The sequence below is a fragment of the Echeneis naucrates genome, chromosome 2 (genome assembly GCF_900963305.1).
Source record: "Echeneis naucrates chromosome 2, fEcheNa1.1, whole genome shotgun sequence".
Classification (NCBI taxonomy): domain Eukaryota; kingdom Metazoa; phylum Chordata; class Actinopteri; order Carangiformes; family Echeneidae; genus Echeneis; species Echeneis naucrates.
The window spans coordinates 7240239-7254801 of NC_042512.1; the positions used below are offsets into that span (position 1 = coordinate 7240239).

Here is a 14563-nt window from a genome sequence, read left to right on the forward strand (position 1 = left end):
CTCTGCCGGTCGATCTCCTGCCTGAAGCCCGAAGCCTCCTCCTCATATCCGGCTACCATTCTGTCCACGGCCGCTAAGATCTCCCGGGAGGCGGCGGCGAGTCTGTCGGTGACAAAACCCCGCAGGACTTCTGCTGTGGACATTTTACCTCCTTCACTTTCCAGCTGAGGGACAAAAGACCGTCAGTCCGGTTTGTGTGCAGCAAATATACGGATATTATCAGTATGAGACACTTTATCAAAACATTTCCTATATTATTTTTCTAAACATTGATTCAATGTGGTCCTTAACCTGCAATACGCCCTTTAAGGTAACATTTGTGACTTTCTAACTACTTTCTTAACCCTCCACCCTCCATATCATTGATAAAATTTGCTGACTTGTGATTGACCTCTGAAATCACCAACATTACCCCAACTAATAGCACTTACTGCTCTCAGAACACAAGTCTGTGCTTCAGTTGGGGAAACGTTGGTGACAAATGCACTAATTCAGCTGAAGAAATGTATTCATTTTTGTCCAAATTCCATCCAGGACAACCCCAAAGAGAAGCACTTGTACAAAAGGAAGTCTTCCGTCTTTTTATTTGAAATGATCATTGTTGCATTCTAAGAAGAAGTTGTTGTCTTTTTCAGTCAGCACTGCTCCAACAAGTAGCACTTACTGAATTCAACAGTCAAGTCAGTGCTCAAGTTAAGGTAACATTTGTGACTTTCAGACTACTTTCTCAACCCCCAATTGATAAAATTATAAAACTTGTTGTCCTGGTGATTGAATAAAAGACAGAATTGCATTCCTCATTTTTTTTGTCCAATTTCCATCCAGGACAACCCCAAAGAGAAGCACTTATGCACAAAGACTTCATGAGTGTCTCTGATTGGAGTGATCCGAGTTAGATCTAAAGAAAACATGGCTCCAAGACTTAATGTTGTTTTTGTCAATTAACACTGAAAGTGGAAAAAGACAGCAATTGAATTGACTAAGTCCCATTAAGCTTTCATTTTTACCTCACTTAGGATCTTCTCCTCAAGAGTCTTTGCATTAACTTCCCAGTCGTGTCCAATGGACTCCCTTTCAGGCTTCTACCTGAATTTATCTTCTACCTGAATGAAACCACTCCCACAGCTGCCTGCCTACTTTGTTTGGGCGGTTTCAATGGTCTTGGTAATGGTTTGTAATGAAGAACACATTTAGTCCATCAGGAACAGACAACGATCCTCTTAAATTCATGAGGACCGTTAGCATATGGTGAGAGGACTGTTAACTGCAGTGATTAGGGATTAGGGTTGTGTTGTTGTAGCTGATCTGAAGAAATCTATTTAAAATTGCAAATCATCATCATTTTTTACTGAATTTCTGAGCAGGACAATCCCAAAGAGAAGGATTTATGCAGAAAGGAATAACTGTAGCATATCTGAGTTAGAGCCTCAGATATGGCTTGCTGTTGTTTTTGTCAGTCAACAAGTAGCTGAGCTGTGTAGTTGTGTTGTGCTACACACCAAACATGTCCAGAAAAGACAGACTGTTCTGTGTATTTCCCTGAAGAGTTGCCAGACTGTGTTCACACCATGATTCCTGCCATCACAGTTCACCTTTTGTGTCTTACTTTTGTTATCCTTTCCAAAATTTTATTTGATGGCACAGAGTGACACGAGGCACTAATAAAAAAAGGAGGGGGGCCTGAAAGTGTGACTTGGTTCCCATCGTTCATATTAAAGAGCCGTTCAAGAGACTCTCTGTGATCAGCTTAGGGTTAGCTGTCATGTTTCTAAAAGCATGTCTGAGGAAACAAAGCGTCAACAAGTGTTCAAGGCTTTTGATGGTGTAGTGGTGGTCAGTCATCATTGGTGGTTCATCTGTAGAATTCTCACTGGCAATATAACACTAAGGGCTCGTCCGCGATTTGAGCCAAGGACCGTTCACACCCGAAGCAAGAATCATTCCCCTAGTCCAACGAGCCATTAGCTGCAATGACATAAAGCACGCAGGCTTTAGTGTTTTAAGTCCTAACTCCTTTATTATGAAACAGTCAAAGTTTCAGAGACCAGAATGCCCTTTAGTGCAGGGGCATTACAGGGCCTGTACATCTGAACAGGAAAAGGTCAGATCCTGATATAATCTTGTGAATCCACAAGTATGCCTTTCTTTGTTTGTGTACAAACATACGTTGGTAATACGTTGAGGGTATTTTAAGATCCAAAATACATCCTGTCCTATCAGTGTGGTGCTGTGGCTTAGTTGGTCAAAGCGCCTGTCTAGTAAACAGGAGATCCTGGGTTCAAATCCCAGCAGTGCCTCATTGATCAAGTCTAAGGTTGTTAAACTAAATTAACTGTCACAGTCTTCATGTCTCTCTTTGGAGCATCCTCAAGTTTTGTGGAAGAAGTGAAACCAAACCAGATACTATCCAACAAAAACAGCTGAGTAGAGTGCTGTGGATTTGAGCCGGTAACAGGCTGAATGATCTCAATGCAGATAAAGGTTGTGTATGTTGGCTGGTTAAAGCAGCCTGTGTTTAAATCCCAGCAGTTCCTTGTTGCTAAAGTCAGATGTTGTAGAAAAAAACTACTTTTGGGTTTTCATCAGCTGTAGGTTACAACATGATAAGCACATGATAAGCACTTCCTGTGCAAAAGGCCACTCAAGGCAGAGCAGTCTAGACCTGCTCTATATATACTTGACGTAACTTCATTATAATGTTTTGACGTGAGTTTAAAAAAAGAGGCCAAAACATTAGGAGTTTGCCTTTAAGTGGACTTCAATGGCTGCTGTTTTGTTATCACATGTACACTTGTGTTCACTTTGGTAATTTGGTAGGATGACTACACAGGATAAATTGCTCCAAGCTGAGTGGATAGTTGAGAGATCAGAGTGTTGCGCAAGATAAGTACTTCCTGTGCTTCATTATCAACGCTGAAGATGGCGGGGATTGAACGCAGGGCCTCATACATGCAAAGCATGCACTCTACCACTGAACTACATCCCCTGCATGGTGCACAATGCCCGCTGGAAACTAATCACTAAACTGTTACAAAGGAAATGATCAATATGCAGTCTTTGCTCTGATCATTGTAACTTTGTGTTATTGTTGTATCTGATAAGTTAAGCTGCACTTCTAATGACCACCAGGGGGCAGTTCCACTGGTTGGAAAAAGACTTCAGGCTGCATTGAAGTATACGGAGAGAACAACACCAAGTTCTGAGAGGCTGCATGTGGCCAGTATGGGGATTGAACCCATGACCTTGGCGTTATTAGCACCACGCTCTAACCAGCTGAGCTAACCGGCCTCCCGCATCTAGCTCTTCCACAAAACGTCAGGATGTTCCAAAGGGAGACATGAAGACTGCAGTTACCTGATTGGTCAGAGACTTTTAATGGAACTCCTGCTGGTGCAGGACAACTATTCACTGCTTTTTTTCCAAAGCTTAGCTTGCATGCCAGCCCAGGGGAATTAGCTCAAATAGTAGAGCGCTCGCTTAGCATGTGAGAGGTTGTGGGGCTCATCTGCATAGCAGTGAAAATTAGTTCCAGTTTTGTTGTTGCTTCTTTTCTTTTCTTTTTCTTTTTTCTTTTCTTCTTACTTATTTTGGCCTTCTCTTGTTGCTGTAACCACGGATACAGTACATCCAGATAACCTTTGAATTAACCTTAAACAGGTTTCAAGGACATTTAGCGATAGTTCAAGATGGATCTAAAGTCTGACGTTTAGGATTATTCAGCCAAGAACAGCAGGCTGCAACATGGACAGACCAAAGTGAGGTGAATGTGCACTTTACGGTGGAGGTCATGAGAAAAATTGGGAGGAGTCTTTGATGTCATGGTGGCATGACAGAATCTTTTTTTTTTTTTTTTTGCACCAGAGGTGCTTCAACAAGATACCAACTTTCTTCCAAAAGCTCAACCAGCTGCTCCAGGAACTCACAACCTCGGCATCACTCTGCAGGTTACTGTCATATAAGTACCGCGCGCTAACCGATTGCGCCACTGGAGCCTGTGATGCATCCGTCCTGACACGTTCTATGAAACAAACTCTTCCACCAGAAATGGCTCAGTTGGGAGAACGTTGGACTGAAAATCTGAAGGTCCCTGTAAACAGCCCTTTTTATGTGGACATGCACAGAGCCTGCTGAGGAAAGCCTGGGTGGACAAACCAATTTGATAACCACCATCGTGATACTCGTTATCTCTGGTTGGAGCTTTCGACTTTGTCGAGCCAGCTCACCCAAACAAAGCCCGGCTCTGTTGAGCTTCCTTCATCAGATACCCCTCTGCTCTCATCGTAAAAATCTAAGTTTTAGACAAGATAAGGACTTCCTGTGTTCCATGCTGGAGATGCCGGGGATTGAACCCGGGGCCTCATACATGCAAAGCATGCGCTCTCCCACTGAGCTACATCCCCTGCATGGTGTGATAGCTTTAGCAGTTTTTTTTCCCAGACTATAGGAAGAAGAGGAGACAGCGATCCAGAAGAAACGATAGCGACACACTTTTAGTTCCACTTTCGGGGGAGAACTGCAACACTGCAACAGTGTTTCTGCAAAAAAGGCAAGAGAAGAAGCCTGACAAAAAATTTCAGATCATGGAAATTGACATAGAACAAACTAGCTCACCTTCAAAAATTAGTCTTTGTTTTTCTCTCACAGGTGGGAGGATGCATCTCTGCCTCCCCTGCCGTGAGACTTCTCCTCAGCACAGCATGAGCCACAAAACTACCATTGCTCTAGTTGCCAAGATACTGCAACTAACAACCAGACAGTAAACCTCACACAGCTCCATGGTGTAACAGTTAAGGTTATTCTCAATCCCTCTCACACTAAATCAGATGGCAGAGATTCCACTGAGAGCTGAACTCAGATCAGTGGATTTAAAGTACACAGTCCACAGAAAGTCTGACTTCCTGCCTCCCTCATGTAAAGACAGAACAGTCAGTGAGTGTCCCTCACCTGTCTCTGTAACACAATTATCAATGTGTTTGGCAACACCAGAGGAAGGTTAGACTTTTCTCTACATTATTCACAGTAATGGAACTTTCTTGTCTGCATCCATCCAAAGGGAAGGTTCAGGATCACAAAGGAAGCAACATTTAGGATAATTATAGCTGGAACAGCAGGCTGTAACAGGAACTGGTCATCACCTCTCTGTGGCGCAATCGGTCAGCGCGTTCAGCTGTTAACTGAAAGGATGGTGGTTCGAGCCCACCCAGGGGCGATCTTTGTTTAATTCACTGGTATTATAGTTCACACATGGAAGAACAGAGGATTTTTAAGTTGATGCTCAGTTATCTCCATCTAGTGGACAGATGGTAGACGTTGATTCCTGAAAAGAGGAAGTGACTTTTCCTCAGATCAAACTGTTGAAGGAGAACGAGCAGCTTCTTCTCTTCACATGTTTCCTCACTGACTCAAATAGATGGAGAATGTCATTTATCTCTTCCTCCAGTAATGTGTACAGTTGTCACTGTGCTGCTCCTGACTCAGTGATGCTGTTGGATGCTTATAGGGCCGCCGTTCTTAAAGTGTGGGCTCCACCCCACTGGTGGGGAACAGAGACATGACAGGTGGAGCGTGACAAACTGGAGGAAATGTTCCTTTTCATTCTGATCTTTATTAAAGCCTTTCTTCATGAACAACAAAGATCATAAATTCAAAACAGCCACACACAAACAAAGTAATCATTAACAGCCTGCATGGAGTCTAAATGAAAAGAACATCAGATGGAGACTCTTCATTTGAAAATTTTAAGACGGGCGTATTTTTCCAGCATTTTGTTGGGGCAGGTGGGACTTAAACACTGACCTTTGTTCAAAATTGCAGTTTGGCAGGGGACACTCAGAGACAAATGTTCTACCACTGAGCTTCTGCGTAACTGTCCACTATACTAACGAGGATCCCGCATGTCTCTGAGACATGCTTGACCATCAAGGATCTTTAACTGCTTACACTCTGACTTCATTTTCCAACCAGTGGTCCCCCTGGTGGTCATTAGATAGACTGCAGGTGGAAGTCTCAATTCTTTTTAACCACCACATCCACTTTCATAGAAAGTTTATGGTCCATAACTTATCAGATACAACAATAACACAAAGTTACAATGATCAGTCCAGTCAGACATTTCTGTGTGTCTTTGTGCGCATGCGCTCAACCATTTGAAGCGAATTTGAGATAGTGTGAAGTATGTATCTGTGTCATGTTGGAGATCAATGAAAGACATGAAATACCTTTGATCTCCAGTGACGTCACACAGTCTCGTTGTGGAGTTATTAGTTGTTGATGTTGTTCTGTAAAAATCTGCATCAGTGAAACATTCATTCATACACAACGACATCACGTATATTGTTGGAATAGAAAATCTTATTTTTTGTGTGTGTGCTCCTGAGAAAGAGGCTCAAATCCAAACCCAGGAGACAGAAGTTGAGCGAGTCAGTGAGGAAGAAGCTGCTCGTTCTCCTTCAACAGTTTGATCTGAGGAAAAGTCACTTCCTCTTTTCAGGAATCAACTTCTACCATCTGTCGACTAGATGGAGATAACTGAGCATCAACTGAGAACTGAGTTCTTCATCATCTGGAAACAGACAGCATTGTTTTCTTCAGCTGGAGCTCTTTGTTCAAATCTACATTGAGATTCAGAGCCAAATGTTTTTCCTTTCCTGGATTTACTTCATCATTTCAGTGACTCTGTGGATTCAGCTGACAAATGCAAAATACAACCAACATTTAAACGATGACGTGTTGAAACAAAACTTTATTGATTCAGTCTGGTCAGCAGAATATAACCTGATGAAATCAGCAACATTAAACTGATGTTTCTACATGAATGCATCACTGATTCTAAAACCATAAACTGAACATGAACACTCTGTACACTCAGCGTTACACACATGAAGACAACATCATGTGTTTAAGGTGATGTTGAGCTGAACAGGACTTGTATTGAACACACAAAGGGAGTGCACCGTTCCTGGAGATACTGTAATACCAGGTCGATGCGTGGAGTGGACGGAGCAAGCCCCTATTCCATCTCCCTGTTCCAAAAATCTATTTAATATATGGTCCCCGGGTAGGGGACGTATCAGATATTAAACTGATAAGAACAGATACTACACTTGATCTTAGCCAAAAGGCCGAGAAGCGATACCGCTCAGCTGTCGGAGGTAACGGAGTGTTTCTCCGCACCGACCCGCTCAGTGAGGGGTCAGAGTCGGCTTCAGTAACAACATCACTCCGAGAGAGAGACACAAACAGAAGACATGAAGAAACGAAGGAGGGATCAGAAAACAACCACAGACATGTTATTTTCACAAAGTTACGTTGTAGAGCAAAGAAAACGTCTCTTCTTGGTCACCTGTAAAACTTCATATCTATGTCAATTTACCAGCTGAATATTATTGTGAAAACATCAGTTTGTCCTCTCATGTGATTGGCCTCATGGTGTGTCCATCAAAATAACCCCCCTGTCTGCACGGATTCTCTGAAGATTCGGCTCTCCTCGACTGGACTCGGCTTTTTTCGACCGAAAGTGAGAATAATAAAATGAAAGAGTAACTTTGTCATCCACAGAATAAAACCACAAATCACTGAACACTCATATATTTAAAATAGCATTCAAAGTCAGTTTAACCAGAATTACTGCCATCATTTTATCTTAACATAAAGTCCGTTATGTCCGTTTAATGCTAACATACAATGGAAAACGCCATAGACCGGCTAACGGGATTAGCATCAGTACCGCGATCATTTTAAAGCGTCAGTGAACTTATTTCATCTCAAACATGGCAGTAATACTTCGGGGAGAGCCGATACCAAAGTAACATGGGACAAATATAACACTCCTAATCGGATAAATGTCGACGCATCAAATGACGTCACACTTCCACGAAGTTGTTGCCGGAAAATTGTTTTTGAGACCGAAAAGTAAATTTGTCTGAGCTGTGAACCCTTAGATTTAAACATTGTGATGATCATTTCCTGTGTCATATCTGTAATGATATAATATGTGATTTTGTTTTCTAACACATCCTGAAGTTTCAAATGAAGTTTTGCGGTTTCGGAGAAAGTCTGGCGTAAATGTTGGTCCCTGTCTGGACGAGAGTAATGCAGCCGCACTCTGCGAGTTAACAGCTTATCAAAACACAACAATTCTGTATTGTTATGACAGACAAAAGTCTCAAGAGAACAACACAGAGAGGGCTGGTTCCGAACACTAACCCTGGTTTATGTGCAATTCGTTGAAAATTTGTAATCTTGTAAATGTAAATTTTGTAAAAAAAAAAAAAAAAAAAAAAGATGACAGAAATGTAAGCAATTCCAGTTCACAATTTGATTGTGTTACTTTCCGGGCGGAAAGACACACTTTAAGAACGGCGGCCCGAAAAGCATTCAACAGCATCACTGAGTCACAAGCAGCACAGTGAAAATTGTACACATTAATGGAGAAAGTGACATTCTGCATGTTCTTCTGATAATCAATGCTGATGAAGTTAAACTCGTATCTCATGATGAGACATCCAGTGTGTTAGAGTAGCAGAGGATGGTTTCGATCCATCGACCTCTGGGTTATGGGCCCAGCACGCTTCCGCTGCGCCACTCTGCTCATAGCTACGTGTGTTTGCAGTCTCTTCTGGATCTGTGGGTTATATATATAATTAAAAGAAAAGAAAAATCTTCTCTAATACGTTTGTCCTTTTCTGTTTGATCCCCAACAGTGCTCATCAGTTTAATATATCGAAAACCTAAAGTAGGATTTGATTCCATAACAGCGGGACAAAGTGTGTCATTAATCTTCTGGATTCTACAGACTGAGTTCATGTTCTGATAGATTTATTTTATAGCTGTAGTAACAATAAATCTCCAGCAGGTGGAAGTATTGCTGCTCAGATGTCATGTCCACTGTGGGACACACAATACTCACAGAGGACTTTATTGTGCTGCAGTGAGATGTATAAAAAGCTCCAGTTCTACAGTCAGAAGATGTCCAGTCTGAAGGTGGATGAGTTCTGACTCATGCACAATAAAATATGTTGCTTCTTGGGTATTTAACATGAATTAAAAGAACAAGTGTTTACAAAAAATGCTGTCTGTGACATTCACATTAGAATTCCAAACAATATGTAAACTCCATGTCTGAATAGAGGTGGATGTGTGAACGTGTGTTAAAATCAGAGAGAATTTACACTCATTCAACTCAAATCCAGGAACATCCCAAACATGACTATTAGTCCTGTCTGAGAGTTTCCTCCACTGACAGCAAACATACTGTATATCCATACTGATCACTGTGATCAGGTTTGAATCATCTCTGTGAGAATCCCACATGAAGCTGTCAGTCCTGCTGGATACACACACATCCCACTGAACACATTTTACCTCACTATCATATGAAGAAATATCACAAACCAGATGACCTTCTCAATGTGATGATCAGAGAGCCTTTAGATTTCATCATCATATGATAGAAACATCCAAACAGCTCCATCTGCTGGTTCTGCCCTTTTTTCTGAATGTGTCCCAAACTGCACACACGCTGAATTACACAATAAAGCTCTAACGGAGATGATCAGAATCAGAAACGCTTTATTCAAAATTCTGCTGTTTGGTGTCTAATCTTCTAACAGTTCAGGAGTTGTAAAGTGAGAATGAATGATTTTCTGGATCTTTCCGTCCTACATGGTAAATAGATGAACAGTCCACCGCTGTGCTTTCTCTGATCCACTAGGATGGTATGAAGTGGATGGTCCGAGTATTTTAGGATGCTCTCAGCCTTCCTCTGTGTGGATCACTACGCAAAACATTTACTATTTAAAATCGCTGTTTTGTCAAGTTTCAGTCCAAAAGTAGAAAACAGGTCACACAGCTGATCGGCGGACGAGCTGACTTGCGGTCCTCTGAAGTGGAGAGAAATGAACTGATCTGTAGATACTGAGGAGACAGAAGTTCACAACTCTGACAGAGAAGCTGGTGTTGTGTCTTTAAACTGGAAAAGTGAGATAACACCTGCTATGTGATTCTTTAGGTTTACGTCATGTAAACCAGAGAGTGTTCCAGGAACTATTTTAGCCACTCTCCCTTTTTTCAGAGGCTGTTTGAATCAACACATGATGATTAACACACATCCATGTTAAACATGACAATCTTTTCTCTTTTTGATTCCCCATTCTTCATTGACACATCTCTCTGCACAGCTACAATTACAGTTTCAATCAGACTGTATTAGCTGTTTATTTATTTGCTGGCTGTTTGCTGCACTGTTAAAAAGGAGGCTTGACTATTTTTTTACAAAGTGAAAACATAAACCCCCCCCCGAAAACATTTTGTATTTTGAAGTATTCCTTTCTCGAAGGGTGACCTGACTGAGATTAATGCTTTAAAATGCAGGCACTGGATGTTTAAAAGGAAACTTTTTTTTTTACAAATGAACAGCAAGCTTGTACTCGGGTGATTTGCGTTTGATAGATTAACATCTGACTATATCCTCATCTAACTTCCTCTACAGAAGTTCCATTAAAAAGACACAACGATCTCTCTGACCAATCAGTTAACTGCACAGTCTCCATGTTTTGTGGAAGAGGTGAAACCAAACCAGATACTATCCAACAAAACCAGCTGAGTACAGTGCTGTGGGCTTGAACCGGGAACAGACAGTGAAACGCTAAATGATTTCACAACCAATGCAGATAAAGGTCTGCAAATGCAAATCTCACACAGAGCAATGTAGAACACTGTTTATGATCTGAATCTTTACTTTCTTCTGTTCACACAGTACCTTGGAATATGAAAGACCATATTTTATATATTAATATATATATTATATATTAATGTTTAACATTCGTTTTTACTGTGTGCTGCAAAAATAATTTTTCCAAATAATGGAAAAATAAAAAACTAATATCAATATAATTATCCTTAACAAGCAAGTGGAAAGTTTAGAATCATTACGATACAGTCTGACTGATAAAGCTCAATTAACTTCAATATATTCATTTCACCGTTTTATACATTTTCAGGAATTTTTTTACAATGTGAAAACATTAAAAAAAAGTTTGTATTTTGAAGTATTCCTTTCTTCATTTCTTTATCAAGAATGATCTGACTTTGAGTTTAATGCTTTAGAATGGGGGCACTGAATATTTAAAAGGCAATTTTTTTACAAATGAGCTACGAGCTTGTACTCGTGTGATTTGTGTTTGATAAATTTGCGTCTGACTGGATCCTCATCTAACTTCCTCTACTGAAGTCCCATTAAAAGGACACAGCAGTCTCTCTGCACAGTCTTCATGTCTCCCTTTGGAGCAGCCTGAAGTTTTGTGGAAGAGGTAAACCAACAAAAACAGCAGAATACAGCTGTGGACTGAAACAGGCTGAATGATAAAGGTTGTGTATGTCAGCTGCTTCCTTGTTGCTAAAGTCACGTGTCCCCCGGCCCCTCCCCCCTGTGTTCTGTCCCAGTGGGCGTGTCCTCTCTCCTAATGAGGCACACCTGTCCTGCATTTCCCGCCAATCAGCCCACATAGATTCCCTCCTCGGACTTTTCTTCAGTGCCGGAGTATTCTGTCTTTTCTTATTGGTACCGCTGCTCTATTATTGTTATTATTATTATATTATTTTTACTTTGTTAGTTTTTCATAAAGTCCAGCTCAGTCTGTGTTTCCTCTTTTTGTTGGACTTTTGTATCCCTACCGGACTGTTTCTGTTGGACTCTAACTGTAGATAAAGACCCTAACCGTTTTACCGGATCTGTTTCTCTGTTGGCTCTTTTTTTTTCGCTGACTAACAGCAGCAGTACAACAACAAACCAAAAACAGGTTGGACCGGTTTTAATGTTTCATACTTTGGACTCTGAAGTTATGAGGGTGTAACTTTTCCTCAGCTCAAACAGACACCAGGACTGATGAGGGAGAACAAGCAGCTTCTTCTCTTCACGTGAAGCTGGAAAGTGTCAGAAAGTCTCCCTGAAGTGAGTTCAGCAGGTGAGAATCTGTAAATGTGTGAACAGGATCACTGTGATCACATTGTGTTGTTTCACTGTTTGACTGGACAGGAGAACTTTTCTGGATGCTGATTGGCTGCTTTCAGATGTGGACAAATTATACTTTCTTTTTGAGTCAAAGGATGATGATTTGAAGAAAAATTGTGTTCATGGCCGTTAAACAAATCAACAGAGCACTGATTTTCAGTGTGTCTGCCTGCTTTTGTCCTCATAGTTGAACACCACAGTTGTGCCATCTGACAGTTTAATAACAGAACTGGTCTGACAGGTCAGATAATGACTGAGGCGTTGTCTTTTGACTTTTTTTTTTTTTTTTAAAGATCAACATCAATAATTATCACTGACACAGACAGACTTGTCTGCACTGAAACTGTTTGATTTCTCAAACACAGTATTGTAAAAGGCATAGTAAAATAGGTGTATTCATTTATTTTACAAGTTTTTTTTCTTTACATGAAAACAGTTGTGCTGAATTTGAGAACAAATACAACTTTTGTGATAAATAATTAGTAACACATAAGTAACACATTTGTGACTATAAATCAATAACCAAATGTAGAGCTGCTGTCACAGATAAAGATGGTTTGCCTTAGTACTTATTTCTTCCATGTTAATGAGCCAGGAGAGAACTAACGTCCTGTGATGGGTTAGTTGGAGAGGATCAGATCTGTAAATATCTAATGACCATGATTACTGAGATCAGACTGTAACTAAGACGACGACTCCACTTGTTGTAAAGTAAGTCTGATTGTAATGAATACTATGGGAAAATAACTACATTTAATTAGTAACAGCTACCTCTTGGGATTATTTACTGTCTGACTTCCAGACTTTATGGTTCTTTCAGGTGTCAACAATAGCAAACATTAAACGGGAAACAGAACAGGGAATTGTTATCTCCTGAGAATTGGACAAATATTAATGCAAAAATGACCACCACAGCTTCACAACAATGGAAGGACATGGAAACGGTGTGTTTTTTTTTTTTTAAGACCAAATCAAAACTTATTTTTAATTTAAACTTTTTTTAACATTTAAAATATAACACCTGTCACAAATGACTTTGATTGTGATAACTTAAAAAATTTTAACATAATTTCTTTTGTGTTCTCAGGTATAGGCAGAAATGTGAAGACAACCCCAGATTATTACCATTTATTACTTATCTGTCAATATTTTATCTGTAATTAGTAGAGAACAGTTTCTTCACTTAATTCTTGTTCTAATATAAAGTAAAATTCACTGATTAAAGTAAAGAAATTTCAAATTTAAATTCAGATTTCATTTTTTTTTAAGTAGCTTAAATTATCACAAATAAGACATCTAAGTGAAAACCTAATTTGTTTTTAACAACTTTAATGATGAAGTTGATTTCCTTGAACTGGTGTGCTGTGTTACAGTTGAGCCATGACAGAACAAACTTTGGATGAACTTCACTGAAAGAATTCAGCTCTTACTGTTAATTATACACACTGAGTATTCCCAGATGAAGCCATCTAAGGTTTAAGGCAGCACACCTTGTCACGTGACATGAATTAAATCAAAGCACCATCACTACATCCTACAGTCAGATAACACCATCTAGTAGATGGAAGAAGCACCATCAGATCTGAGATGCATTTCTCTGAAACTTCCTAATTACTGACAGATCAGACTGATCCATGTGATGTTGAGGAGGCACACTATTTAAATAATGTGTCAAAGAAACAAATGTTTAAGGTGCATCCTAAACATCAGATGAGAGAACCACCTCCTCTGGTCTGGGGTTTCCCGACATAGGTCAGACTGGTTCAGTTGTAACTTTTTTCCCTTGGCTTCTGAAGGAATTTTTTGGCCCTCAAATTTATTTTATTAAAATTAAATTAAAAAGTAAATGGTGATCTGAGTTTGTTTGAAATAAAGTGCTAATGCCAATGTATAACATTGCAGATTGGAATTAACATGAATCAGGAATGTTCTTTGTTTATAAGAGAATCTGACTGAAATCAACACAGAGAGAAAGTCAGTTTGTTGTTGGGAGTTAAAGGCTGAAGTTAATGGCAATTAGTTAATGTTTTCCTGTTAATCAGTGCTGCTGAAAATCTTGTTTCACACCTTTTGTCCTTTTCTCTTTGATCCCCAACAGTGCTCATGAGTTTAATATATAGAAAACCTGAAGTTGGATTTGATTCCATAACAGCAGGACAAAGTGTGTCATTAATCTTCTGGATTCTACAGACTGAGTTCATGTTCTGATAGATTTATTTTACAGCTGTAGTAACAATAAATCTCCAGCAGGTGGAAGTATTGCTGTTCAGATGTCATGTACACTGTGGGACACACAATACTCACAGAGGACTTTATTGTGCTGCAGTGAGATGTATAAAAAGCTCCAGTTCTACAGTCAGAAGATGTCCAGTCTGAAGGTGGATGAGTTCTGACTGCAGAAGAAAGTTTCAGAGCGTCTTCCAATGGCTGATTATTGATCTGTGATCAGGTTATGAGCAATAAACACTGATCATCTTCAGGTTGGTACAACAATCAATCAAATATGCTGCTTTCTGAACAAGTGTTGACAAAAAATGCTGTCTGTGACATTCA

At 40.0% G+C, this 14563-nt stretch overlaps 1 long non-coding RNA gene and 5 other non-coding genes across 7 annotated transcripts; 2 read left to right on the plus strand and 4 right to left on the minus strand.

The window, feature by feature from the left end:
• The first annotated feature begins 2223 nt into the window (after positions 1–2223).
• Positions 2224–2297, plus strand: trnat-agu (transfer RNA threonine (anticodon AGU)). Its single transcript has one exon. It is a non-coding gene; the product is annotated as a tRNA-Thr (tRNA).
• A 917-nt stretch (positions 2298–3214) lies between these two features.
• On the minus strand, positions 3215–3288 carry trnai-aau (transfer RNA isoleucine (anticodon AAU)). The gene has a single exon. It is a non-coding gene; the product is annotated as a tRNA-Ile (tRNA).
• A 1040-nt stretch (positions 3289–4328) lies between these two features.
• Positions 4329–4400, minus strand: trnaa-ugc (transfer RNA alanine (anticodon UGC)). Its single transcript has one exon. It is a non-coding gene; the product is annotated as a tRNA-Ala (tRNA).
• Positions 4401–6942: 2542 nt separating this feature from the next.
• On the minus strand, positions 6943–7133 carry LOC115057785 (U2 spliceosomal RNA). The gene has a single exon (XR_003841956.1). It is a non-coding gene; the product is annotated as a U2 spliceosomal RNA (small nuclear RNA).
• Positions 7134–8518: 1385 nt separating this feature from the next.
• trnam-cau (transfer RNA methionine (anticodon CAU)) lies at positions 8519–8590 on the minus strand. The gene has a single exon. It is a non-coding gene; the product is annotated as a tRNA-Met (tRNA).
• A 3312-nt stretch (positions 8591–11902) lies between these two features.
• Positions 11903–14394, plus strand: LOC115057212 (uncharacterized). Of its 2 annotated transcripts, none has more exons than XR_003841914.1 (3): positions 11903–11963; positions 12831–12954; positions 14337–14394. It is a non-coding gene; the product is annotated as an uncharacterized LOC115057212 (long non-coding RNA). The 2 variants fall into 2 exon arrangements; XR_003841915.1 differs by lacking the exon at positions 11903–11963 and adding an exon at positions 12495–12721.
• Positions 14395–14563: the final 169 nt, after the last annotated feature.